The following is a 25,654-nucleotide window of genomic DNA, read 5'->3' on the forward strand; positions in this document are numbered from 1 at the left end:
AACAGCAGCGGCAGCGACGCGTAGGCTCTGGAAGGATCTGCAGGAAACCGGCTGTGGCGCTGGCCGCTGGGGAGCTGGATGGGGCCCAAGGAGGGTCAGAGGTAGAACTTCCTTTGCTGTTTGACTCTTCTGAGGTTAGACTGGAGAAAGTCACAAACCTACAGAAAAGTAGAAAAAGCGCTGTCCATGCCCGTAATCCCAGCTACTGGGGAGGCAGAGGCAGGAGAATCTCTTGAACCCTGGGAGGCAGAGGTTGTGGTGAGCCGAGATCACGACACTGCACTCCAGCCTGGGCAACGGAGCGGGACCCCGTCTCAAAAACAAACAAAAATAATCACAACAAAACAAAAGCAAAAAAGCGCTGTCATGAACACCCATTGGCTACACTTCACAGATGTGACCATTTGGCCTTATTTTCTTGATCTTTATTTCTTTGTTGGGGGGGCATACAAACTAGTTTCAAGTAAATGATAGATATGAAGTCTTTTGGAAGTGGAAATGCTGAGTAGCTTGGTGTGTTTACTTTAAAATCGTCTGGCCAGCTGGGCGCGGTGACTCACGCCTGTAATCCCAGTACTTTGGGAGGCCGAGGTGGGCGGATCACCTGAGGTCGGGAGTTTGAGACCAGCCTGACCAACATGGAGAAACCCCGTCTCTATTAAAAATACAAAATTAGCCGGGTGTGGTGACTCGTATGCCTGTAATCCCAGCTACTTGGGAAGCTGAGGCAGGAGAATCACTTGAACCTGGGAGGCGGAGGTTGCAGTGAGCCGAGATCACACCATTGCACTCCAGCCTGGGCAACGAGCGAAACTCTGTCTCAGAAACAAACAAAAAAACAGTCTGGCAAAAGAAAAGAAAATGTGTGTGTGTGTGTGTGTGTCTGTGTGTGTGTGTGTCTGGGGGGCTGGGTGTGTGTGTGTTTGTATGGGGCTGGGTGTGTGTGTGTGTATGGGGGGCTTGGTGTGTCTGTGTGTGTGTGTGTGTGTATGGGGGGCTGGGTGTGTGTGTGTTTGTATGGGGCTCGGTGTGTGTGTGTGTGTGTGTGTGTGTATGGGGGGCTGGGTGTGTGTGTGTGTGTGTCTGTGTGTGTGTTTGTGTGTATGGGGGGCTGGGTGGGTGGTGAAACAGGTGAGAGGAAAGGGACTCATTTTATTCCTCTGTTTTTGGTTATGCTGGAAAATTTCCCTTCATGAAAAGCTACAAGTTATAAGCTAAACTACAGGCATCATGATGAATTGGGCCCAAACACTAGGGTGTACCTATCTGTAAAAGTAAGGAACATTTCTAGCTCAACTACAGTAAAATTGTCATACTTAATGATTTTTTAACAAAATTGAAGATGAGGCCAGGCATGATGGCTCACGCCTGTAATCCCAGCACTTTGGGAGGCTGAAGCGGGAGAATTGCCTGAGGTCCGGAGTTCAAGATCGGCCTGGCCAACATGGTGAAACCGCAACTCAAAAATTAGCCAGGTGTGGTGGTGGGCGTCCTCGCTGCTCAATCCTAGCTACTCAAGAGGCTGTAATCCCAGCTACTCAAGAGGCTGAGGCAGGAGAATTGCTTGAACCCAGGAGGCAGAGGTTGCAGTGAGCCGAGATGGCACCACTGCACCCCAGCCTGGGCAACAGAGCGAGGGTCTGTCTCAAAAAAATAAAATGAAATAAAAAAAGAAAAATTTAAGAGGGAGTCTTGCTGTGTGGCCCAGGCTGGTCTCAAACTCCCAGGCTCAAGTGATCCTCCTACCTCGGTCTACCAAAGTGCTGAGAATACAGGTGTGAGCCACGGTACCCAGCCCAACAATTTCTCGAAATCAGATAATAACAAGTCTGTCTTCAATTTCTCACATTTATTATTTTTTTTAAATGCCTTGGCTGGGCGTGGTGGCTCACGCCTGTAATCCCAGCACCTTGGGAGGCCGAGGCAGTTGGATCACCTGAGGTCAGGAGTTCGAGACCAGCCTGGCCAGTGTGGTGAAACCTCATCTCTACAAATACACAAAAATTAGCCAGGTGTGGTGGTGTGCACTTGTAATCCCAGCTACTCTGGAGGCTGAGGCAGGAGAATTGCTTGAACGTGGGAGGTGGAGGTTGCAGTGAGCTGAGATGGACCACTGCACTCCAGCTTGGGCGACAGAGTAAGACTGTCTAAAAGAAAAGAAAGAAAAGAAAAGAAAAGAAAACGAAACAAAAATGCCTTATTTGCTTTATGAGTCAGGAATCAACGTCAACGTCCTGTATGACTTTCAGGGAACTTTTTACCACTGTGCCTTTTACATTATTTGAATTTTTCCTGTGAGTATGTGTTACTTATTCAAAAATTTGTGATAAAATAATACAGTGATGATGATACAGTAATATAGTAACACTTGGTGCTTACTTGGTGCCAGGCCCTGGTCACGCTCTCTCGGTCTCTCCCTCTTTTTCACCTAAGACTTTGTGGAGTCCCGCCAACAAGCCCTGGGTCGGTAGAACGATGGTTTCCAATTTCCTGATGGGGACAGGGAGGCATGAAGCGGCAGCCATGGGCCGCAGAGCCACAGCCAGCGAGAGGCAGAGCTGGGATGCCTTGAGGTCTGGTGACTCCTGGCTCCTCTGTGCCCCCTGCCCACGCAGGTCCTGTGAGGCTGACCTCAGGTGCCCAGCTCCAGCTGAGCTCCTCCACTGGAGACCAGGGGCTGGCTGTGCACCGACAGGACAAGCGCATCTGCTACTCTAGAGCCGAAAGGTCTGACTGCAGAGCCGGCCACCTGGGTCCCCCCGGGGAGGAGAGTGAGAGGGAACGCTGCGGGCCTCTACCCCTCCCAGCCCTCCCCCAGAGGCTCGCTGGTGATCTGGGGAGCTTTGCACCTCCCCATTTAGTAACGCCGCTCTGCGGGGTCACCCGGAGTGACCTCGGCACGCAGGTGTGGTGGGGGAGGTTGCAGTCCTGGCCTCAGGGTACACACACACCCCTCATTAAAGCTGGGCAGTGTGCCTCTCTCCTCCCCTCCCTCCCGCTCACCAGCCTCCCAGGGCTCCTTCTGTGACCGTTTCCTGGCTTTGTCCCCTCCTGGCCAAACGAGGGCACGCCAACAAGTCAAGTGTGTTAACAACAACAACAATCATAATTTTGTTCAACACTCGTACCGTACTCGGTGCTGTGGCTTGTGTTTTCATCTATTATTGTCATTGTTGTGATGAGTTTTTGTAGAGACGGGGTCTCACTATGCGGCCTCTACCCTCTCACTATGTTGGAATTTGAGGCTGGTCTTGAATCCCTGGGATACCTCTGTGCTTCCGTTTTCTCCTGTATGAAATGAAGGTCAGCCCCAGCTCCTACCCACAGCACTGTTGTTAAAAAAAATTAATATGTATAATGCATAAACTAATGTACATCATAATATATCTAAGATAATTATTTTAGATATGATATATACTATCCTATATTACATATTAAGTGATGTAGTATATATCTTATGTATAATATATATACTTATATGTTATTTTTAAAGTAAATTCAATTAATAAAATATATACTGAAAGAACACATAAAAATTAGTTTACACTTCAAAGATTGTTCAGTTGACAATATAACCCACTCCCCATCCCACTCCATCCTTAGGCCAAAAAGGTAAAAAGAAAAAGAGAAGGAAAAAAAGTGGTAACTTTAAACTGATTTGCTTTATCTGGAAAGAGGTTATAAACTAGTAGACCACAATCTCAGCCTTCCATAGTCATCCTGATGAGTTCACCGACCTTCGCAGGAAAGGTGGAAATGCTTTCACTCCTGGTTTTTTTTTTTTTTTTTTTTTTTTTTTTTTTTTTTTTTTTTTTTAATTTGCTGTTGTTTTTGTATGTTTTTTCAAGATGGAGTCTCGCTTTGCCACCCAGGCTGGAGTGCAGTGGCCCGATCTCGGCTCACTTCAACATCCACCTCCTGGGTTCAAGCGATTCTCCTGCCTCAGCTTCCTGAGTAAAGTGCTGAGATTATAGGTGTGAGCCACTGCGCCTGGCCCACTCCTACTTTTTTTTTTTTATTTTGTTTTTAAGACAGGGTCTCACTCTGTCATCCAGGCTGGAGTGCAGTGGCACAGTCATGGCTCACTGCAGCCTTGCCTTCCTGGGTTCAAGACATCCTCCTACCTCAGCCTTCCAAGTAGCTGGGATCACAGGTGCATGCCACTGCACTGCCTACTTTTTAAAGTTTTTGTAGAGGTGGGATCTCACTATGTTGCCCAGGTTGGTCTCAAACTTCTGGCCTCAAGCTATCCTCTGGTCCTGGCCTCCCAACGTTCTGGGTGGGATTACAGGCGTGAGCCACCACACCTGGCCCTTTGTTCCTGTTTTAAGACAGTAATGCTATTTTCTTTCTATTGTACCACATATACATTGAACAAATATTGTTAAATAAAATAATGGAGTCCGGGCGTGATGGCTTATGCCTGTAATCCCAGCACTTTGGGAGGCTGAGGTGGGTGGATCACCTGAGGTCAGGAGTTCGAGACCAGCCTGGCCAACATGGAGAAACCCTGTCTGTACTCAAAATACAAAATTAGCTGGGCAGGGTGGCACATGCCTGTAATCCTAGCTACTTGGGAGGCTGAGGCAGGAGAACTGCTTGAACCCGGGAGGTGGAGATTGCAGTGAACCAAGATCGTGCCACTGCACTCCAGCCTGGGCAACAAGAGTGAAACTGTCTCAAAAAAACAAACAAACAAACAAACAAAAAAAACGGATGAAAACACAAGCCATACCATGGATCACAGTGAATGCTTGACAATTATTATTGCTGTTGACAAATACGCTTGAGGCAGTAACTATAGGCCAGGCACCGTTCTGCGGCTTTCCATACCCTTATAGTAATCTCATTTAATCCTTATGTTCTACCTATGACATAGGAACTATTATTTCCCAAGGCACAGACAGGCCACACATGCTAAGTCTTATGGTCATCTCTGACCAGCTCACACACAGCACAAAACCTTGCTGGGATTCTCTGTGAAGTGAAACATTTCACACATATCCCCCAAAATATAATGAGTATTCACGTATCCACCATTCTGTTTAAGAAATATAATTCTAGGCCGGGTGTGGTGGCTCACGCCGGTAATCCCAGTACTTTGGGAGGCCGAGGCGGGCGGATCACAATGTAGGGAGTTCGAGACCAGCCTGGCCAATATGGTGAAACCTGTCTCTACTAAAAATACAAAAATTAGCCGGGCGTGGTGGTGGGCGCCTGTAGTCCCAGCTACTCGGGAGGCTGAGGCAGGAGAATGGCGTGAACCCGGGAGGTGGAGCTTGCAGTGAGACAAGATCACGCCACTGCACTCCAGCCTGGGCGACAGAGCAAGACTCTGTCTCAAAAAAAAAGAAATATAATTCTCCAGATATAACAGAAACACTGCGTGCACTCGCCTCTCCAAATCCCTTCCCTTCTAAAAGTCACCTCCAATGAGGGGTTTATTATTCTTCGATTACAAAATACTTTTGCTATGTAGCGTAAATCCTAGACAATGTTGCCTTGCATGTTTTTAAATGTATAAATAGTGGTGGTGGCTCAAGCCTGTAATCCCAGCACTTTGGGAGGCCAAGGTGGGTGGATCACTTGAGGTCAGGAGTTCGAGACCAGCCTGGCCAACATGGTGAAACCCCGTCCCTACTAAAATTACAAAAATTAGCTGGGCGTGGTGGTTTGCACCTGTAGTCCCAGCTACTCGGGAGGCTGAGGCAGGAGAATCGCTTGAACCCGGGAGGCAGAGGTTGCAGTGAGCCGAGATCGCGCCACTGCACTCCAGCCTGGGCGACAAGAGCAAAATTCCATCTCAAAAAAACAAAAATAAACAAACAAATAGAAAAGAAAGAAAAATATATAATTCTCCAGATATAATAGAAATCCTGAGTGCATTCTCCTCTCCAAATCCTTTCCCTTCCAAAAGTAACCACCGTCTCCAATGAGGTGTTTGTCATTCTTTGATTACAAAAGACTTTTGCTACATAGTATAAATCCATAACTGCTAGAGTATTCTTGCATGTTTCTAAATGCTGTATAAACAGTATGGTGTTTCCAACCTTCTGCAGCTGGTTTTGTCCACACCAGCTCAACACTGCTTGCAAGGGATTGTTACACAGAGCTCAGGCCTCTTCCTTTGCAGAGCTGTTGAATCTTCTAGTGCGTGGACATACTGTCTTGAGGGATCCATTCTTCCGGTGATGGACATTTTAGGTTTCTCCAGTACTGTGCTCTTAGGAGCAAGCAGGGCAAAGAATATTCTTATACGTGTTGCTTTGTGCTAAGTGGCGTGTTTTTTCTGGGGTATTGGCCTCGGAGTGGAATTCCTGGGGTCAGAGGATAGGAGAATGAGCAGCTTTCTTAGATCTTCTCATACGACTCTCCAGAGTGGTTGTATCTGATTTTTTGTTTGTTTGTTTGTTGAGTTCATAGATCCCTTTGAGAATCTGAAGAAAGCTGGCGAGACTTGTGTGGTCCAATACAGAAACCACTGGCCACGTGTGGCTCCAAGGCATTAAAACGTGGCTGTTTCAAACTGAGACATGCTGTCAGCATGCAATAGACTCTGCGATTGAAAGAAGAGAGTGTTGGCCGGGCGCGGTGGCTCAAGCCTGTAATCCCAGCACTTTGGGAGGCCGAGACGGGCGGATCACGAGGTCAGGAGATCGAGACCATCCTGGCTAACACGGTGAAACACCGTCTCTATTAAAAATACAAAAAAACTCGCCGGTTGTGTTGGCGAGCGCCTGTAGTCCCAGCTACTCGGGAGGCTGAGGCAGGAGAATGGCGTGAACCCGGGAGGCGGAGCTTACAGTGAGCCGAGATCTGGCCACTGCACTCCAGCCTGGGTGACAGTGCGAGATTCCATCTCAAAAAAAAAAAAAAAAAAAAAAAGAAAAGAAAAAAGAGAGTGTCAATCAAGTAGCTCTGATTCATTACTTGGTTTGTTTGTTTATTTTAAGACAGATTCGCTCTGTTGCCCAGGCTGGAGTTCAGTGGTACCATCTTGGATCACTGCAACCTCTGTCTCCTGGGTTCAAACAATTCTCGTGCCTCAGCCTCCGAAGTAGCTGGAATTACAGCCATGCCACCAAACCAGGCTAATTTTTTTGTATTTTTAGTAGAGATGGGGTTTTGCCATGTTGGCCAGGTTGGTCTTGAACTCCTGGCCTCAAGTGATCTGTCTGGCTCGGCCTCCCAAAATGCTGGGATTATTATAGGTGTGAGCCATCCTGCCCGGACAACTGATTTTTATATCAGTTACGTGTTGACATGATAATGTTTGGATACACAGTTGCTCTCATTTGAAGATTTCGTATTTGCAAATGTTCTCATTCCCTAAAATTTATTTGTATCTCCCAAATCACAGGGTTGGCCCAGTGGGGTGGCTCACACCTGTAATCCCAACACTTTGGGGGCCCAGGCAGGAGGATGATTTGAGACCAGGAGTTCAAGACCAGCTGGGAAACATAGCTGGTCTTGCTGAGATCAGCTTAGGAAACATAGCGAGACCCTATCTCGACCAAAAAAAAAAAAAATTTTTTTTTTTTGAGACGGAGTCTCGCTCAGTCACCCAGGCTGAAGTGCAATGGCGTGATCTCGGCTCACTGCAACCTCTACCTCCTGGGTTCAAGCGATTCTCCCACCTCAGCCTCTTGAGTAGCTGGGATTACAGGCACCCGCCATCATGCATAGCTAATTTATTTTTTTATTGTTTATTTTAATTTTTGTAGAAATGGAGTTTCTCCATGTTGGCCAGGCTGGTCTTGAACTCCTGACCTCAGGTGACCCACCTGCCTCGGCATCCCAAAGTGCTGGGATTATAGGCCTGAGCCACCGTGCCCATCCTACAAAGATTTTTAACAAATTAGGCGTGGTGGCATGCACCTATAGTCTCAGCGGTTTGGGAGGCTGAAGTGGGAGGATCACTTGAGCCTAGGAGATGGAGGCTGCAGTAAGCTCTGACTGTACTGATTGTACCATCGCATTCCAGCCTGGGCAACACAGTGAGACCTTGTCTCAAAAAAATATATATGTATATGGTAATGATGATGATCATCACAGCGCTATAGTTAATAACAATGTATTATTGTATGCTCAAAAATTGCTGAGAGAGTAGATTTTAAGAATTCTCACGGCTGGAAACAGTGGCTCACACCTGTAATCCCAGCACTTTGGGAGGCTGAGGTGGGCGGATCCCGACGTCAGGAGATCAAGGCCATCCTGGCTAACCTGGTGAAACCCCATCTCTACTAAAAATACAAAAAATTAGCCGGGTGTGGTGGTGGGCGCCCGTGGTCCCAGCTATTCAGGAGGCTGAGGCAGAAGAATTGCTTGAACCCAGGAGGTGGAAGTTGCAGTGAGCTGAGATCGCATCACTGCTCTCCAGGGCTCTCCAGCCTGGGCAACAGAGGGAGACACCGTCTCAAAAAAAAAAAAAAAAAAAGAATTCTCACTGCAAAAAAAAAAAAGTATGTGAGGTAATGCATATGTTAATTATACAGCTTGATGTAACCATTTTCCAATCTGTGTGTATATGTGTACATTTATATAAACGTCATGTTAGCCAGACATAGTGGGGCATGTCTAGTCTAGGAAGCTGTCATGTCACGTCTGTCTAGGAGGCTGAGGCATTTCTCGAGGCCAGGAGTTAAAGAGCTGGAGTTGCACTTGTGAAAAACACACACCGCACTCCAGCCTGCACAACGTCGTGGGACCCTGTCTTTTTTTTTTTTTTTTTTTTTTTTGAGACAGAGTCTCGCTCTGTCACCCAGGCTGGAGTGCAGTGGCCGGATCTCAGCTCACTGCAAGCTCCTCCTCCCGGGTTTACGCCATTCTCCTGCCTCAGCCTCCCGAGTAGCTGGGACTACAGGCGCCCACCACCTCGCCCGGCTAGTTTTTTTTGTATTTTTTAGTAGAGACGGGGTTTCACCGTGTTAGCCAGGATGGTCTCCATCTCCTGACCTCGTGATTCGCCCATCTCGGCCTCCCAAAGTGCTGGGATTACAGGCTTGAGCCACCGCGCCCGGCCAACCCTGTCTTTAAAAACAATAGAAAAGGCTGGGAGCTTGCAGTGAGCCGAGATCGCGCCACTGCACTCCAGCCTGGGCGACAGAGCGAGACTCCGTCTCAAAAAAAAAAAAAAAAAAAAAAAAAAAGAAAAAGAAAAATCTTGTTGTACACAACAATTGTATACATTCTTTATTTGTCAAGGTGGAACAAAAAAATAATAAGGGAGGAAAGAACAACAACAGCAACGAAAAAAAAAGATGACTTTTGCAGGTGTGCCCAGAGCTGTGAAAAACGTGAGTTGCCAATCCGCACATCCCCAGCTGAGGCTGAGGAAAGCGACGCTCCGCCTTTTCATTTCAGCCACTCCTACAAACAAGCATCTTTTTTTTTTTTTTTTTTATGTTGGTGCCACGATTTTCACATTTTTGTGTTTTTGTTGGTGATTCTGCAGGTTTGTGCTTTTTGTTGGTGATTCTACACTTCAGTTCCCAAGCTCAGTGCTGAACAGGGTTCTCTTCAGTGCTTGGGAACGTTCTGTAGTGCTTCACGTAGAAAATCCGGCCGGGCGTGGTGGCTCACGCCTGTAATCCCAGCACTATTGGGAGGCCAAGGCAGGCAGATCACTTGAGGCCAGGCATTTGAGACCAGCCTGGCCAACGTGATGAAACCCCGTCTTTACTAAAAATACAAAAATTAACTGGGAGTCGTGGCGCACACCTGTTATCCCAACTACTCAGGAGGCTGAGGCAGGGCTTGCAGTGAGCCGAGATTGGGCCACTGCACTCCAGCCTGGGCTACAGAGCGAGACTCCGTGTCAAAAAAAAAACTTCGTTTAGGTATGAGCTGTGCTCCTGCTGGCAGTGAGTTCAATGACAATGAATCAACAATATATATGTAAAAGATGTCTTTAAACAGAAAGGCAAAGTCAGCGAGGTTATGTATTGGTTGTTTGATGAAGATGTTGTAACCAGCGGCCTGCAGGAATCTAACCCTGTATTTCCCCCAGTGGTAATGGCTCGGTATTTGCCAATTTGGTGTTCTCAGCTACTTTAAGGAAGATAACCACCATGAATAAGGAGAATCGAGTGTGTCGGTTCTCCCCCCTCCCTCCCTCCCTCCTTCCCCCTCTCCCCTTCCCTCCTCCCCCGTCCCTCCCTCCTCCTTCCTCCCTCCCTTTCTTTCTTTCTTTCTCTCTCTCTCTCTCTTTCTTTCTTTCTTTCTTTCTTTCTTTCTCTTTCTTTCTTTCTTTCTTTCTTTCTTTTTTCTCTTTCTTTCTTTTCTCTCTTTCTCTTCCTTCCTTCTGTCTGTCTGTCTTCTCTCTTTTTCTCTCTCTTTCTCCTTTCCTGTCCTATCCTCCTTCCCTCCCTCCCTCCCTTCCGTTTCTTTTTTGAGGCAGAGTCTCACTCCATCACCCAGGTTGGAATGCAGTGGTGCAATCACAGCTCTCTGCAGCCTTGACCTCCCATACTTAAGTGATTCTCCTGCCTCAGCCTCCCAAGTAGCTGGGACTACAGGTGTGCATCATCCTCCCCAGCTAATTTTAGAATTTTCTGCAGATACAGGCTCTCACTATGTTGCCCAGGCTAGTTTCAAATTCCTGGGCTCAAGTGATCCTCCTGCCTCGGCTTCCAAAAATGCTGGTATTACAGGCATGAGCTGCCACACTGGCCATCTTTCTAACATTCACTTCTTACCCAGGCCCTCTCCTCAATAGCCTCCCATGGCTCCCTATTGCTCTTGGGATAGAGTCCACACTCCCCCACCTGGCCTCTGAGCCCTTCGGGAGCTGCACCTGTTGCAAGTTATTTCCACCTGGCCCTTCTCACCCAACACCCGGGCACGTGGAAGAACGCAGAATTTCCGAGCACACTGGATTCTCTCTCTGTTTCTCAGGAAACGTGGATGGAATGAGGAGACGGACGGAATGAGGAGACAGACGGATGACCGAACGTGGCAGGTTTGTAATGACTTCAAAAACCCCATGTGATTAACAATAATTGTAGCCAGCATTTACTGAACATATTACCAGCCCCAGTGCTAATCCTCACAGCACCCCGGGGAGGTGGTCCTATTATTAGCTCGGCTTCATGGTTGAGGAAAGTGAGACTCACAGAGACTAAGCCTCCTGCCCGTCATCTCGCTATAGATCAGCAGCAGGAGGGACTCAAACGCCAATCAACCCTGCGGTGCACACCCTCGGCCTCTTTGCTATTCGTACATGTTTGTGGGCCAGGAGCCAGGGGCGGGTGTAGGCCAAGGTTGCTGACTTCTCTTCTTTCCATACAAACACAACACACATTTCCTGGGGACTTTTTATGCAGAGGCCTGAGCTGAGGCTGGGTGCTGGGAGACCACAGACAGACTCTGTCCCTGCTCCGGAGGTGCCTGGAAGGTTCCGTGAACCAGGATGCCGCCGTTACGAAGCAAGGTATGCCTCTTCCCAAAGGTGACCAAGAGGGGCCTAGAAGTGGCTCTGAGCCATCCTGACGGGAAAGTGGGTAGGTGAGGAAGGGGTTCAGAGACCTGGCGGATGAGTAAATTAACAGTAGCAAGAGAGGTCAGGCCAGTGGTGACTGGGGTTCAAATTGAAACAAGATTGATTAAAAAATGATTGAGGGCTGGGGTGGTGGCTCATGCCTGTCATCCCAGCACTTTGGGAGGCTGAGGCGAGTGGATCACCTGAGGTCAGGAGTTCCAGATCAGCCTGGCCAACATGGAGAAAACCCGTCTCTACTAAAGATACAAAAATTAGCTGGGCGTGGTGACGGGCACCTGAAGTCCCAGCTGCTTGGGAGGCTGAGGCAGGAGAATCGCTTGAACCCGGGAGGCGGAGCTTGCAGTGAGCCGAGATCATGCAACTGCACTCCAGCCTGGGTGATAGAGCGAGACTCTGTCTCAAAATAAATTAATTAATTTAATTAAATTAAAAATAGGCCAGGCGCGGTGGCTCAAGCCTGTAATCCCAGCACTTTGGGAGGCCGAGGCGGGCGGATCACAAGGTCAGGAGATCGAGACCACAGTGAAACCCCGTCTCTACTAAAAATACAAAAAAAAAATTAGCCGGGCGCGGTGGCAGGCGCCTGTAGTCCCAGCTACTCAGGAGGCTGAGGCAGGAGAATGGCGGGAACCCGGGAGGCGGAGCTTGCAGTGAGCCGAGATCGCGCCACTGCACTCCAGCCTGGGCAACAGCGTGAGACTCCGTCTCAAAAAAAAAAAAATAATAATAATAATAATAAATAGCGATTGGACACCTACCTGCTACCATGCTGGACTTAAGCATTGCTGCAGCATCTGGGGCACACCTCAAAGCAAAGCCAACTCCAGCCCTCAGGAGGGTCTGCAGAGACAGGAAGCAGATCTGTGCCTGCCTAGGGCGTGGGGGGCAGGAGGCGAGTACTGGGGGGCTATTGCTAAGGGGTACAATGATTCTTTTGGGGGTGATGAAAAATGTTTTAAAATTGTGTTAGGCCGGGTGCAGTGGTTCACGCCTGTAATCCCAGAGCTTAGAGAGGCCGAGGCGGGCGGATCACGAGGTCAGGAGTTCGAGACTGGCCTGTCCAACATGGTAAAGCCCCGTCTCTACTAAAACTACAAGAAATTAGCCAGGCGTGGTGGCAGGTGCCTGTAATCCCAGCTACTTGGGGGCATGAGGCAGGAGAATTGCTTGAATCCGGGAGACGGAGATTGCAGTGAGCCAAGACTGTGCCACAGCACTCCAGCCTGGGCAACAGAGTGAGACTCCCATCTCAAAAAAAAAAAAAAAGAAAAAGAAAAATTAGCCAGGTGTGATCGTGCACCCCTGTAATCCCAGCTACTCAGGAGGCTGAGGTGGGAAAAACACGTGAAGCTGGGAGGTGGAGGTTGCAGTGAGCCAAGATCACACCAGTGAACTCCAGCCTGGGCAACATAGTAAGAAGACCCTGTCCAAAAAAAAAAAAAGATTGTGTTGATGGTTGCACAAACTCTACATGGCGAATTTTGTGGTATATGAAATATATCTCAATAATGCTATTAAAAAAATATTTGGCCTGGCCAGGCGCGGTGGCTCAAGCCTGTAATCCCAGCACTTTGGGAGGCCGAGACGGGCGGATCACGAGGTCAGGAGATCGAGACCATCCTGGCTAACCCGGTGAAACCCCGTCTCTACTAAAAAATACAAAAAAAAAACTAGCCGGGCGAAGTGGCGGGTGCCTGTAGTCCCAGCTACTCGGGAGGCTGAGGCAGGAGAATGGCGTGAACCCGAGAGGAGGAGCTTGCAGTGAGCCGAGATCCGGCCACTGCACTCCAGCCTGGGTGACAGAGCGAGACTCCGTCTCAAAAAAAAAAAAAAAAAAAAAAATTTTTGGCCTATAGCCAGGCATGGATTACAGTGCCTGTAATCCCAGCTATTGGAGAGGCTGAGGCCGGAGAATCACTTGAGCCCAGGAGCTGGAGGCTGCAGTGAGCTCAGACTGCGTCACTGTACTCCAGCCTCGGCAACACAGAGAAACTCTGTCTCAAAAAAAAAAAAAAAAAAAAAAAAAAAAAATTGGCCTTGTGGAACCTGCATTTTAGGGAGTGAGGGACCGCAGCAAACACAGCCTGTGAGATGCCCAGATCATTTTAAATTTTATTTATCTTTTGGAAGCAGGATCTCACTCTGTCACCCAGACTGGAGTGCAGTGGCATGATCAGAGTGCACTACAGCCCTGACCTCCCGGGTTTAAGTGATCTTCCTGCCTTAGCCTCCTGAGTAGCTGGGACTACACAGACATGACACCATGCTCAGCTGGTTTTTTTTTTCCTTTCTTTCTTTCTTTTTTTTTTTTGTAAAGACAGGCGGACGCTCACTCTGTTGCCCAGGCTGGTCTTGAACTCCTGTGCTCAAACGATCCTCCTGCCTTGGCCTCCCAAAGTGCTGGGATTATAGGTGTGAGCTATCACATCAGGCCTATTTTTAACTTTTAACGTCCCCTCCTGTATAGAAGAACTATTTTCAATAATCGTCATGTAATAATCACCTGCATCTTTTTCTTGACTGCTGGCGGGGGCGGTTCTTCCTTTTTTTTTTTTAATTGATAGACTTTATTTTTTAGAGCAGTTTTAGGTTCACAGCAATATTGAGCAGAAGGTACAAAGGTCTTTTTTTTTTGAGACAGAGTCTCGCTGTGTCACCCAGGCTGGAGTGCAGTGGCACAATCTCAGCTCACTGCAGCCTCCGCCTCCCCGGTTCAAGTGATTCTCCTGCCTCAGCCTCCCAAGTAGCTGGGATTACAGGCGCCCGCCACCACGTCCAGCTAACTTGTATTTTTAGTAGAGACGGGGTTTCGTCATGTTGGCCAGGCTGGTCTCGAACTCCTGACCTCAGGTGATCTGCCTGCCTCAGCCTCCCAAAGTGCTGGGATTACAGGCGTGCGCTATGGCGCCCGGCCAGAAGGTACACAGTTCTTTCTTCTCTACTCCCTGCCCCTCCCCAACAGCCTCTGCCGCTACCAACATCCCTACCAGGGTGGTGCATGGGACACACCATTGTCACCCACAGTTCGCCGTGTACATGAGGACTCGCTTCTGGTTCATGAAGTTGTACGTCCTGTGGTTTTAGACAAATGTGTAATGACACGTCCCCATCACTATAGAATCACACAGAATATCACAGTTTTACTGCCCTAAATATCTCCTGCGCTCCACCTCCTCATCCCTCTCTCCCTCCTAGCTCCCACCAACCACTGATCTTTTTTCTCTCTCTGTAGTTTTCTTTTCCAGAACCTCATATTGTTGGAATCAAACAGTGTGCAGGCTTTCCGGATTAGCTTCTTTCACTTAGAAACATGCGTTTAAGTTCTCGCCGTGTCTTTTTACAGCTCGGTAGCTCTTTTTTTTTTTTTTTTTTTTTTTTTTCAGTAAAACGTTGCATTGTCATCTCATATATTTTCATTGCTTAATAATATTCCATTGTGTGGATAGACCACGGCTTATCCATTCATGTATTGAAGGACATCTTGGTTACTTTCTTTTTTTTTTTTGATACGGAGTCTCGCTCTGTCGCCCAGGCTGGAGTGCAGTGGTACGATCTCGGCTCACTGCAACCTCCACCTCCCAGATTCAAGCGATTCTCCTGCCTCAGCCTCCCGAGTAGCTGGGATTACAGCCATGCACCACTATGCCCGGTTAATTTTTGTATTTTTAGTAGAGATGGAGTTTCACCATGTTGGCCAGGCTGGTCTCAAACTCCTGGCCTCGTGATCTGCCCATCTTGGACTCCCAAAGTGCTGGAATTACACGCGTGAGCCACTGCACCCGGTCGGTTACTTTCAAGTTTTAGCAATTATGAATAAAGTTGCTGTAGACATTCACATGTGGGGTTTGTGTGGAACTAAGTTTTCAACTCATTTGAGTAAATGTCAGTAACAGTGATTGCTGAATTCCAGTTTATGTATTTATTTATATATTTTTTGACACAGAGTCTTGCTCTGTCACCCAGGCTGGAGTACAGTGGCATAGTCTCAGGTCACTGCAGCCTCTGCCTTCTGGATTCAAGCGATTCTCCTGCCTCAGCCTCCCAAGTAGCTGGGATTGCAGCACACGCCACCACACCTGGCTAATTTTTGTATTTTTAGTAGAGACGGTTTTGCTATGTTGGCCAGGCTGGTCTCCAGCTCTCGACCTCGGGTGATCCACCTGCCTTGGCCTCTCGAAGTGCTGGGATTACAGGCGTGAGCCACTGTGTCCAGCCTGCATTGTGTTTTAAGAATATGTTTAGTTTCGACTGGGTGCAGTGGCTCATACCTGTAATCCCAGCACTTTGTGAGGCCAAGGCAGGTGGATCACCTGAGGTCGGGAGTTCGAGACCAGCCTGATCAACATTGAGAAACCCCGTCTCTACTAAAAATAGAAAAAATTAGCCAGGCGTGATGGTGCACACCTGTAATCCCAGCTACTCAGGAGGCTGAGGCAGGAGAATCGCTTGAACCCAGGAGGCGGAGGTTGCAGTGAGCCAAGATTGCACCATTGCACTCCAACAAGAGTGAAACTCCATCTCAAAAAAAAAAGAATATGTTTAGTTTAGTTTCATAAGAATCTCTCCTATATATAACAAAACAATTTTCAGTTATCATTTGTCATCCACGTCTTTTATTATTTTTCGGTTTAGAACAATTAGAGACTTAAAAGAAGAATATATTTCAATTTTATATACATGTAAACCTATATTCCTATACATATATGTGTGTATATTTAAAACTTAGTGGTAACAGGGCCGGGCGCGGTGGCTCACACCTGTAATCCCAGCACTTTGGGAGGCTGAGGCAGGCGGATCACGAGGTCAGGAGATCGAGACCATCCTGGCTAACACAGTGAAACTAAAATACTCTCTACTAAAAATACAAAAAACATTAGCTGGGCGTGGTGGCAGGTGCCTGGGGTCCCAGCTACTCGGGAGGCTGAGGCAGGAGAATGGCGTGAACCCGGGAGGTGGAGCTTGCAGTGAGCCGAGATCGCGCCACTGCACTCCAGCCTGGGCGACAGAGTGAGTCTCTGGCTCACAAAAAAAAAAAAAAAAAAAAAAAAAAAAAAAAAAAACAAGCAAAACAAACAAACAAAAAAACTTAGTGGTAACAGCAGCAGCAGATGTTTAGTGGTGCAATTATAGCTCACTGCAGCTTCGACCTCGGGGGTTCAAGTAATCCTCCCACCTCAGTCTCCCAAAGTAGCTGGGACTACAGGTGAATACCACCACCAACCACACATGGCTACATTTCTTTTTTTCTTTCCTTTCTTTCTTTCTCCCTCTCTCTCTCTCTTTCTGTCTTTCTTTCTTTCCCTTCCTTCCTTCCTTCCTTTTTTTCTCTTTTTCTTTCTTTCCTCTTTCTTTTTTCAGAGATGCAGTCTCACCAGATCTCAAACTCCTAGGCTCAAGCAATCCTCCTGCCTTTTCCTCACAAAATGCTGGCATTACAGGTGTGAGCCAGCACACCTGACTGCCAGTTATTATTATTTAACAATGAAACAACAATAGTGGGGTGGCTAAAAGTATAAACTCTAGAGCCAGGCTATCTGGCTTTACCCCCCATCCCTGCTACTTACGGGCCTTGGACAAACATCTCTGCCTCTCTGTGCCTCCATTTCCTCATCTGTAAAATGGGGATAATAACAGTATATATCACCTAGGCTTGTTACAGAAATTGAATGGGTTAATACATGTGGATTAGTTTCTACTGCTGAAGTTACCCTCGAAACTTAGCTACTCAAAACAACACCCATTTCTCATCATTTCTCTGGGTCAGGAGGCTGGACCCAGCTCAGCTGGGTCCTCTGTTTCAGGGACTTTCATGAGCCTGCCATCAAGGCATCAGCTAGGCTGAGGTCTCATCCGAAGGCTCAACTGGAAAGATCTGCTTCCAGACTCACTCCTGTCTTGGCTAGAGTTGGTTTCTCACAGGCTATTGGACTGGGGGTCTCTGTTGCTTGCAGGCTGTTGGATAGAGAGCACCCTCAGTTCCTTACCCCATGGGCTGCTCTACAGGGCAGTTGCCAGCATGGCGGCTGGCCCCATCAAAGACCGGAAGCCAAGCCAAAAAGAGAAAGTGGGGGTGAGGGTGGGAAGAGAGAGAGAAACAAGACAGGAATCACAGTATTTTGTAACCTAATCTTGAGAGTGACATCCCATCACTTTTCCCCTATTCCATTAAAAGTCACTATGTCCAGTTCATATTTAGAGGAAGGGGATTACTTAAAAGTGTGAGCACTGGGAGGGAGGGATCATTGGGGGACTTTTCAGAAGCCTCGCACTGCTACATATAAAAGACTTAGGGCCAAGTATGGTGGCTCATGCCTGTGACCCCAGAACTTTGGGAGGCCAAGGTTGGAGGACTGCTTGAATCCAGGAGTTCAAGACCAGCCTGAGCAACATAGTGAGACATTGTCTCTACTAAAAAAAATTTAAAAATTAGCTGGGTATGGTAGTCCTTGCCTTTAGTCCCAGTTATTTGGGAGGCTAAGGTGGGAGGATTGCTTGAGCCCAGAAGTTTGAGGCTGTAGTGAGCTATGATTGCATCACTGCACTCCAGCCTGGGCAACAGAGTGAGATTCTGTCTCTGGAAGATATATATATGTTGAAGTCTTAACCCTCAGTACGACAGAATGTGGCCTTATTTGGAAATCAGGTTGTTTTGATGAAATTAGTTAATATGAGGCCGTCCTGGAGAGGAGGAATCCTACTCTAGTATGACTGCTGTTCATATATACACAGGGGAAATTTGGACACAGATTCCCACATAGGGAAGATGCCTGTGTTGATGAAGGCCGAGGCTGAGGTGGTGCAGCCACAGGCCAAGGGATGCCAAGGGTGGTTGGTGACACCCTGGGCAACATAGTGAGACCCCATCTCTATAAAACATCAAAAAATTAGCCGGGCATGGCGGTACTTGCCTGTAATCCCAGCTACTCGGGAGGCTAAGGTGGGAGGATCGCTTGAGCCCAGGAGGTTGAGGTTGCAATGAGCCAAGATCGCACCACTGCACTCCAGTCTGGGCGACAGAGCTAGACCCTGTCTCAAACAAACAAATAGACAGATTGCTGGCAACCATTGGATGCTAGGGAGAAGCAAGGAAGCACCCCCACGGCAAGGCTGTTCAACCTGCAGCCCTCAGGCCACATGCGGCCCGGGACAGTTTTGAATGTGGCCTAACACAAATTCGTAAACTTTCTTAAAACATTATGAGATTTTTCTTTTTGCATTTTTGCATTTATTTATTAGTTCATCAGTTATTTTAAGTGTTAATGTATTTTATGTGTGGCCCAAGACAATTCTTCCACTGTGGCCCAAGGAAGCTGCAAGCTTGGACACCCCTCCCATACGGGCTTCAGACAGAGTGTGGTCCTGCTGACATCTTGGTCTCAAACTTCCAGCCCCCAGAGCCCTGGGACAGCATCCTTCTGTGGTTTGGTTTGTTGTTGGTGGTGGTGGGGTTTTTTTTGTTTGTTTGTTTGTTTGTTTTGTACAAAGTTTCACTCGTTGGCCAGACTGGAGTGCAATGGCACGATCTTGGTTCACTGCAACCTCTGCCTCCTGGGGTCAAGTGATTCTCCTGCCTCAGCCTCCCAAGTGGCTGGGATTACAGAGGCCCACCACCACACCCGGCTAATGTTTTAGTAGAGACGAGGTTTTACTGTGTTGGCCGGGCTGTTCTCGAACTCCTGACCTCAGGTGATCCACCTGCCCCGGCCTCCCAAAGTGCTGGGATGACAAGCGTGAGCCGCCACGCCCTGCCTTCTGTGGTTTTAAGCCACACGGTTTGTGGTACGTTGCTGCTGCAGCCCCAGGAAGCGAACACGGACGGACGGACTTGAGAGAATTAAACAGATAAAGAAACCAACTTACGCTGATGGCGTGTGCCAGGAAGGAAACAAAACGGAGAGACTGTTTCCATCCTCCACACTGGGAAACACACGACCACAAACCCAGCCGCCTCAAACAGTACCCATTCATCCACTCCCAGCTTTGCGGGCCAGGGGTCTGGCACCGCATGTCTGGGGGCTCTGCTGGGGTCTCACCAGACTGAAATCAAGGTGTTGGCTGGACTGAGTTCTCTCTGGAGCTCGGGACTGTCTTCCAAGCTCCCTCAGGCTATGGCAGGGTTCAGTGCCCCGTGGTGGTGGGACGAAGGTTCCCACGCCCTGGCTGGCTGTGGCTGGAATCCGCTGACTGCATTGCTTGCCACATGGCCTTCGCCACCTGCGAAACCAGCAGTGATGAATTCTGCCTCACAGGTGCTTCAGGAAGAGGCTCATTCCTTTTAAGGGGTCACCTGATTAGGCCAGGCCCACCGAAGAGCGTCTCCCTATTTTCAAGTCAGCCGATTTGGAATCTTATTTTTTATTATTATTATTATTATTATTATTATTATTATTATTTAGAGATGGCAGAGTCTCACTTTGTTGCCTAGGCTGATCTCAAACTCTAGGCTCAAGCGATCCTATTGTCTTGGCCTCCCAAAGCACTGGGATTCCAGGCCTGAGCTTGGAACCTTTTTTTTTTTTTTTTTTCCCCGAGGTGAAGTCTCATTCTGTCGCCCAGGCTGGAGTGCGGTGGTGCGATCTTGGCTCACTGCAACCTCCGCCTCCCAGGTTCAAGCGATTCTTTTGCCTCAGCCTCCTGAGTAGCTGGGACTACAGGCGCCGCCACCAGGCCCGGCTAATTTTTGTATTTTTAGTAGAGATGGGGTTTCACCATGTTGGCCAGGCTGGTCTCAAACTCCTGACCTCAAGCGACCTCCCCGCCTTGGCCTCCCAAAGCGCTGGGATTCCAGGCCTGAGCCACCGCGCCCCACCTGAACTTGGAACGTTAATTCTACCTGGGGTAACTCTGCACCTAGAGCAGCATCTGACTGAAGGGCTGGGAGTGGGTATGTGAGTACCTGGGGAACAGGGGTCTTGAGGACCCTCTTAGAATGGTGCCCACAGCAGGGACTGATAGAGAGAGAGCTGGTTCTGGGAGGAGTTGGGAAGGTCGTGGGGGTGTATGTAAAGGGAGGCCTGAAACCAAGGGCGGGAGGTCATCCCAGGCAAAGAGAGTTGTCCGTGAGAGGCCGAAGAGGAGAGCGCGTGGCCTGTGCTGGGAACCGACAGAGTGGTGGAGATTAAAGGAGTGAATGATGTGTGTGGAGTGGCTGGCACTGGTGAGCGGGTGAGATAATAAATAGCAGTGGGGTTATTATCCCACTGTCGGAAGGCTGGAGGCCACCCAACTGCCTCGCTCCCGCGCTCCGGGTCTCTGTCTGCCCAGGGCTCGCTCTCCCTCTCTCTCTGTCTCTCTCTCTCCCTCTCTATCTCCTCTGTCTGTCTCTCTTCCCATCTCTCTGTCTCTCCCCGCCTTTCTCTCCCTCTCTCCCACTGTCTCTCTGGGTGTTTCTGCCTCTCTCTCTCTCTCCCTCTCTGCCCCCTGTCTCTCCCTTACTGCCCCCTCTATCTCCCCTCTCTGCCCCCTCTGTCTCCCCCTCTCTCCCCCCTCAGTCTCTCTCTCTCTGCCCCCTCTATCTCCCCTCACTGCCCCCTCTTTCTCCCCCTCACTGCCCCCTCTTTCTCCCCCTCACTGCCCTCTCTGTCTCCCCCTCTCTGCCCCCTCTATCTCTCTCTTCCCCCTCTGTCTCTCTCTCCCTCCTACAGTGTGTGACCTTGGGTGGGTCCCTCTCCTCTCCCTGGTTCCTCATCTGCTTCCATGACTGCCCCCTCCCTCCCTGAGCCCAGAGAGCTGATGCCTGGGGAGGGCCCAGCCTGGACGAAGGCCCAGCGGCGGGAGGAGCCTGGGTTGGGAGCCGGGAGCAGTGGGGCGAACGGCAGCAAATATTTATGGAGCCAGGTCTGTGCCAGGCTCAGGGCTGGGCGTGGTGAGATAAAGGGGCTGGGGGAGGCGCCCAGTCTTGGCCTCCAACCCGCTTGCCCCAGGGAGGCCGGGAGCCTGGCAGGGGGAGGCGTCCGGGAAGGAGGGCTGGACGCTGGGGTCACACAGGCTGGGGTCACACAGGCTGGGGTCACACAGGCAGGGGTCACACAGGCTGGGGTCACACAGGCAGGGGTCACACAGGCTGGGGTCACACAGGCTGGGGTCACACAGGCAGGGGTCACACAGGCAGGGGTCACACAGGCTGGGGTCACACAGGCAGGGGTCACGCAGGCAGGGGTCATGCAGGCAGGGGTCACGCAGGCTGGGGTCACACAGGCTGGGACACAGGCAGGGGTCACACAGGCAGGGGTCACACAGGCTGGGGTCACACAGGCTGGGGTCACACAGGCAGGGGTCCCCGTGGAGAGTGGTTCACACTTGGCAGGTCAGCTCCAGCCTCGTTGGTATGAAGCTTCCTCCCACCCAGAAGCCCCAAGTGCCCTCGCTGCGGTGGCACCTCCAGGCTCCCCTTGGGCACCAATCTGTGTTTTGTTGATAGCACCTGACGTGGAAAGAGGTGGGCGTCAAGGAAGCAAGTCATATGGAATTGGACCGGAATACACATTATCGAATAAGTATCTGTGAGTCCACACTGATACAAACAAATATGCGGATGAGGCCGGGCATATTGGCTCACGCCTGTAATCCCAGCACTTTGAGAGACTGAGCCGGGAGGCTCACCTGAGGTCAGAAGTTCCAGATCATCCTGACCAACGTAGTGAGACCCCCGTCTCTACTAAAAGTACAAAAATTAGCTGGGCGTGGTGGCGGGCGCCTGTAATCCCAGCTACTCGGGAAGCTGAAGCAAGAGAATCACTTGAGCCCAGGAGGCAGAGGTTGCAGTAAGCCGAGATCGCGCCACTGCACTCCAGCCTGGGAGACAGAGCAAGACTCTGCAGAAAAGAAAGAACAAACGAAAGAAAAAGAAAGGAAGGAAGGAAGGAAAAGAAAGAAAGAAAGAGATGAGTGAGTTAGCAGGGAAAGGTGAAATAACACATCTCTCTTATAGAAGAATTTTTTTTTTTTTTTTTTTGAGACAGAGTCTTGCTCTATCCCCCAAGCTGGAGTGCAGTGGTACGATCTCTGCTCACTGCAACCTCTGCCTCCTGGGTTCAAGCGATTCTCCTGCCTCAGCCTCCCGAGTAGCTGGGACTACAGGCGCCCACCCCTACGTCCGGATAATTTTTTATGTTTTTAGTAGAGACGGGGTTTCACCATATTGGCCAGGCTGGCCTTGAACTCCTGACCTTGTGATCCGCCCGCCTCGGCCTCCCAAAGTGCTGGGATTACAGGCATGAGCCACCGCACCCAGCCGTATTCTTAAGAACTATCAAATCTAAATCTACTCCCCCATCCTGAAGAAGGGAGCTTAATCCCCCCCCCACAGCCCAAATTCCCCCTGGGCTGCACTTAGTGGCTTGTTTACAAAGACTAGAGTTTGGAAAGGGGAAGGAAGTGGGGTCACGTACCGTGGGGAGAGCTGGCCAGGTGACCAGGGTTACTAGCAGCATGGGTGAGAAGACGAGAACACGTACCTCCTGATAGGAGGCGAACAGAAGGGTTTTTTTTTTTTTTTTTCATATTAAAAAACTTTTTTTGGCTGGGCACAGTGGCTCATGCCTGTAATCCGAGCAGTTTGGGAGGCCAAGGCGGGTAGATCGCCTGAAGTCAAGAGTTCAAAACCAGCCTGGTTAACATGGTGAAACCCCGTCTGTACTAAAAATATAAAAGCTGCACGTGGTGGCGGGCACCTGTGATCCCAGCTACTTATGAGGCTGATGCAGGGGAATCACTTGAACCCGGGAGGCGGAGGTTGCAGTGAGCTGAGATCAGCACTGCAGCCTGGGCAACAAGAGTGAAACTCCATCTCAATTAAAACAATGTTATTTTGAAGAGATAGGGTCTCACTATGTTGCCCAGAATGGTTCTCTAACTCCCGGGTTCAAGCGATCCTTCCCCCTCAGCCTACGAAATAGCTGGAATTACAGGTGTATGCCCCCAGGCCTGGCTAATTTTTAATTCTTAAATTTTTTTTGGTAGACGTGGGGTCTTGCTATGTTGCCCAGGTGGTCTCAAACTCCTGGCCTCAAGCAATCTACCCAACTCAGCCTCCCAAAGTGCTGGGATTACAGGTGTGAGCTACCACGCCTGGCCCAGAGGGACATTTTGTGTGTGTAGCTGTCATCCCAGCTACACGGGAAGTTGAGGCAGGAGAATCGCTTGAGCCCGGGGGTTGGAGGTTACAGTGAGCCGGGATCACGCCACTGCACTCCAGCCTGGGCAACAAAGCGAGACTCCGTCTCAAAAAAAAAAGAGGTTTTATTTTGCGTTTTTGTTACTTATTTATTCATTTATTTATTAGTTCATCAGCTGTTAGTGTATTTTATGTGTGACCTGAGACAATTCTTCTTCCAGTGTGACCCAGGGAAGCCACAAGTTTGGACACCCCTGCCCTACAGGCTTCAGAGGTGGTGTGGCCCTACCAACATCTGGATCTCAGACGTGCAGCCCCAGATCCCTGGGACAGCACACTTCTGTGGTCTGCTTCGCCAGGACTGCTCAAAATGTCAAAGTCCTCAAAACGAGGCAAGTCTGAGAAACAGTGGCAGACAGTAAGAGATTAAGGAGGCATGACGGTGAGACGCCATGTGGCATCCTGGTGGGATCCTGAACGGAACAAGGACATGCGCGACATCTGAGTAAAGTGACATTTGTGCTGTACTAGTGTTTGTTTCTTGGTTCTGACAGATGTGCCACGGTAATGGGAGACGAGAGCGTTTGGGGAAGTTGGGTGAGGGGTCTATAGCAACTCTACTGTCATTCACTGCAGCTCTACTATCATGTCTTAAATGTTTCTAAACAAAAAAGTTTATGTAAAAAAGCAAACCAGGTGGGCTTGTGGGTACTTTTGCCACACTCCCCACTAGACTATTTACACAGAAGCCAGGGAGAATCTGTTACATCAGAGGAGGGGAGTTTGTGCTATTCAGGTGTATGTCTTTGTCAAAATTTATCAAATGGTAACATGGGAAATGTGGCATTTCCCTGCATTTTAATTTTACTCATGGCGAGAAGCTTAAATATTTGATATTTTGTTATGTTATGCATGCTAATAAAACATCAAGCAAAAAAGAAAAAAAGTTTTTAAAAAGCCAACGAAAAAAATGTTAGGCATGTTGAAGTGTTTAGGAGTGAAGTGAGCTGATATTTGCAAGTTACTTTGATAATTGCAAGTTGCATAGAGAAAGATGAATATACGAGAACTCTCTGTGCTTTCTGTTCAATTTTGCTATGAACCTAAAACTTCTCTAAAAAATAAAGTGTATTAATTTTATAAAGATGGATGATGGATGAATCAACGATGGATGAATGGATGGATGATGGATGAATGGATGGGTGAATGGTTGGATGGGTGGATGGGTAAGTGGATGGATGGATGATGGATGGATGGTGGATGGATGAATGGATGGATGGATGGACAGATGGACAGATGGACAGATGGATAAATGAATGAATGGATGGATGGGTGAATGGATAGATGGATAGGTGAATAGATGATGGATGAATGAATACATAATGGATGATGGATGAATGGGTGGATGGATGGATGGATGGATGAATGGATGGATAAATGGGTGGATAAATGGATGGATGCATAGATGGGTGGATGATGGATGGATAGGCAAATGGATGATGGATGAATGGGTGGATGGGTGAATAAATGAATGGATGGATGGATGGATGGGTGAATGGTTGAATGAGTGAATAGATGGATGGATGGACGATGGATGGATGAGTGGATGGATGGGTGGATGAATGGATGAATAAGTGGATGGATTATGGATGGATGTATAGATGGATGGCTGATGGATAAATGGGTGAATGGATGAATGGATGATGGATGGATGGGTGAATGGATGGATGGATGTGTGGATGGATGGGTTCATGGATGGATGGGATGGATGAATGTAGAGAATGGGTACATAGGCATTCACTGCGCAATTATTTTTATTTCCTTATGTTTTTATATTTTTATAATAACATGCTAAAAGGGAGGAATGTCAAATCCTGTCAGCCTCTGCATGAATTCCTCCAAGACTCCCATCTGATTTCGATCAGAAATTGGGTCCTCATGACTATCTACCCAATCTTGTACCCCATCACCTCTTCGATCTCCTCTCCCATTGCTCCCTCTTTTGCTCACTCACTCCTCTCCAGCCATGCTGGCCCCTC

General features: G+C 48.8%; 1 long non-coding RNA gene across 1 annotated transcript; it reads left to right on the forward strand.

Moving 5' to 3' along the window:
• The first annotated feature begins 10,895 nt into the window (after positions 1-10,895).
• Positions 10,896-24,142, forward strand: LOC105488159 (uncharacterized). The gene is made up of 3 exons (XR_011617557.1): positions 10,896-10,960; positions 11,325-11,431; positions 23,847-24,142. It is a non-coding gene; the product is annotated as an uncharacterized lncRNA (long non-coding RNA).
• The last annotated feature ends 1,512 nt before the right edge of the window (positions 24,143-25,654 follow it).

The sequence above is a fragment of the Macaca nemestrina genome, chromosome 20 (assembly GCF_043159975.1).
Source record: "Macaca nemestrina isolate mMacNem1 chromosome 20, mMacNem.hap1, whole genome shotgun sequence".
In the NCBI taxonomy this organism is placed as follows: Eukaryota; Metazoa; Chordata; class Mammalia; order Primates; family Cercopithecidae; genus Macaca; species Macaca nemestrina.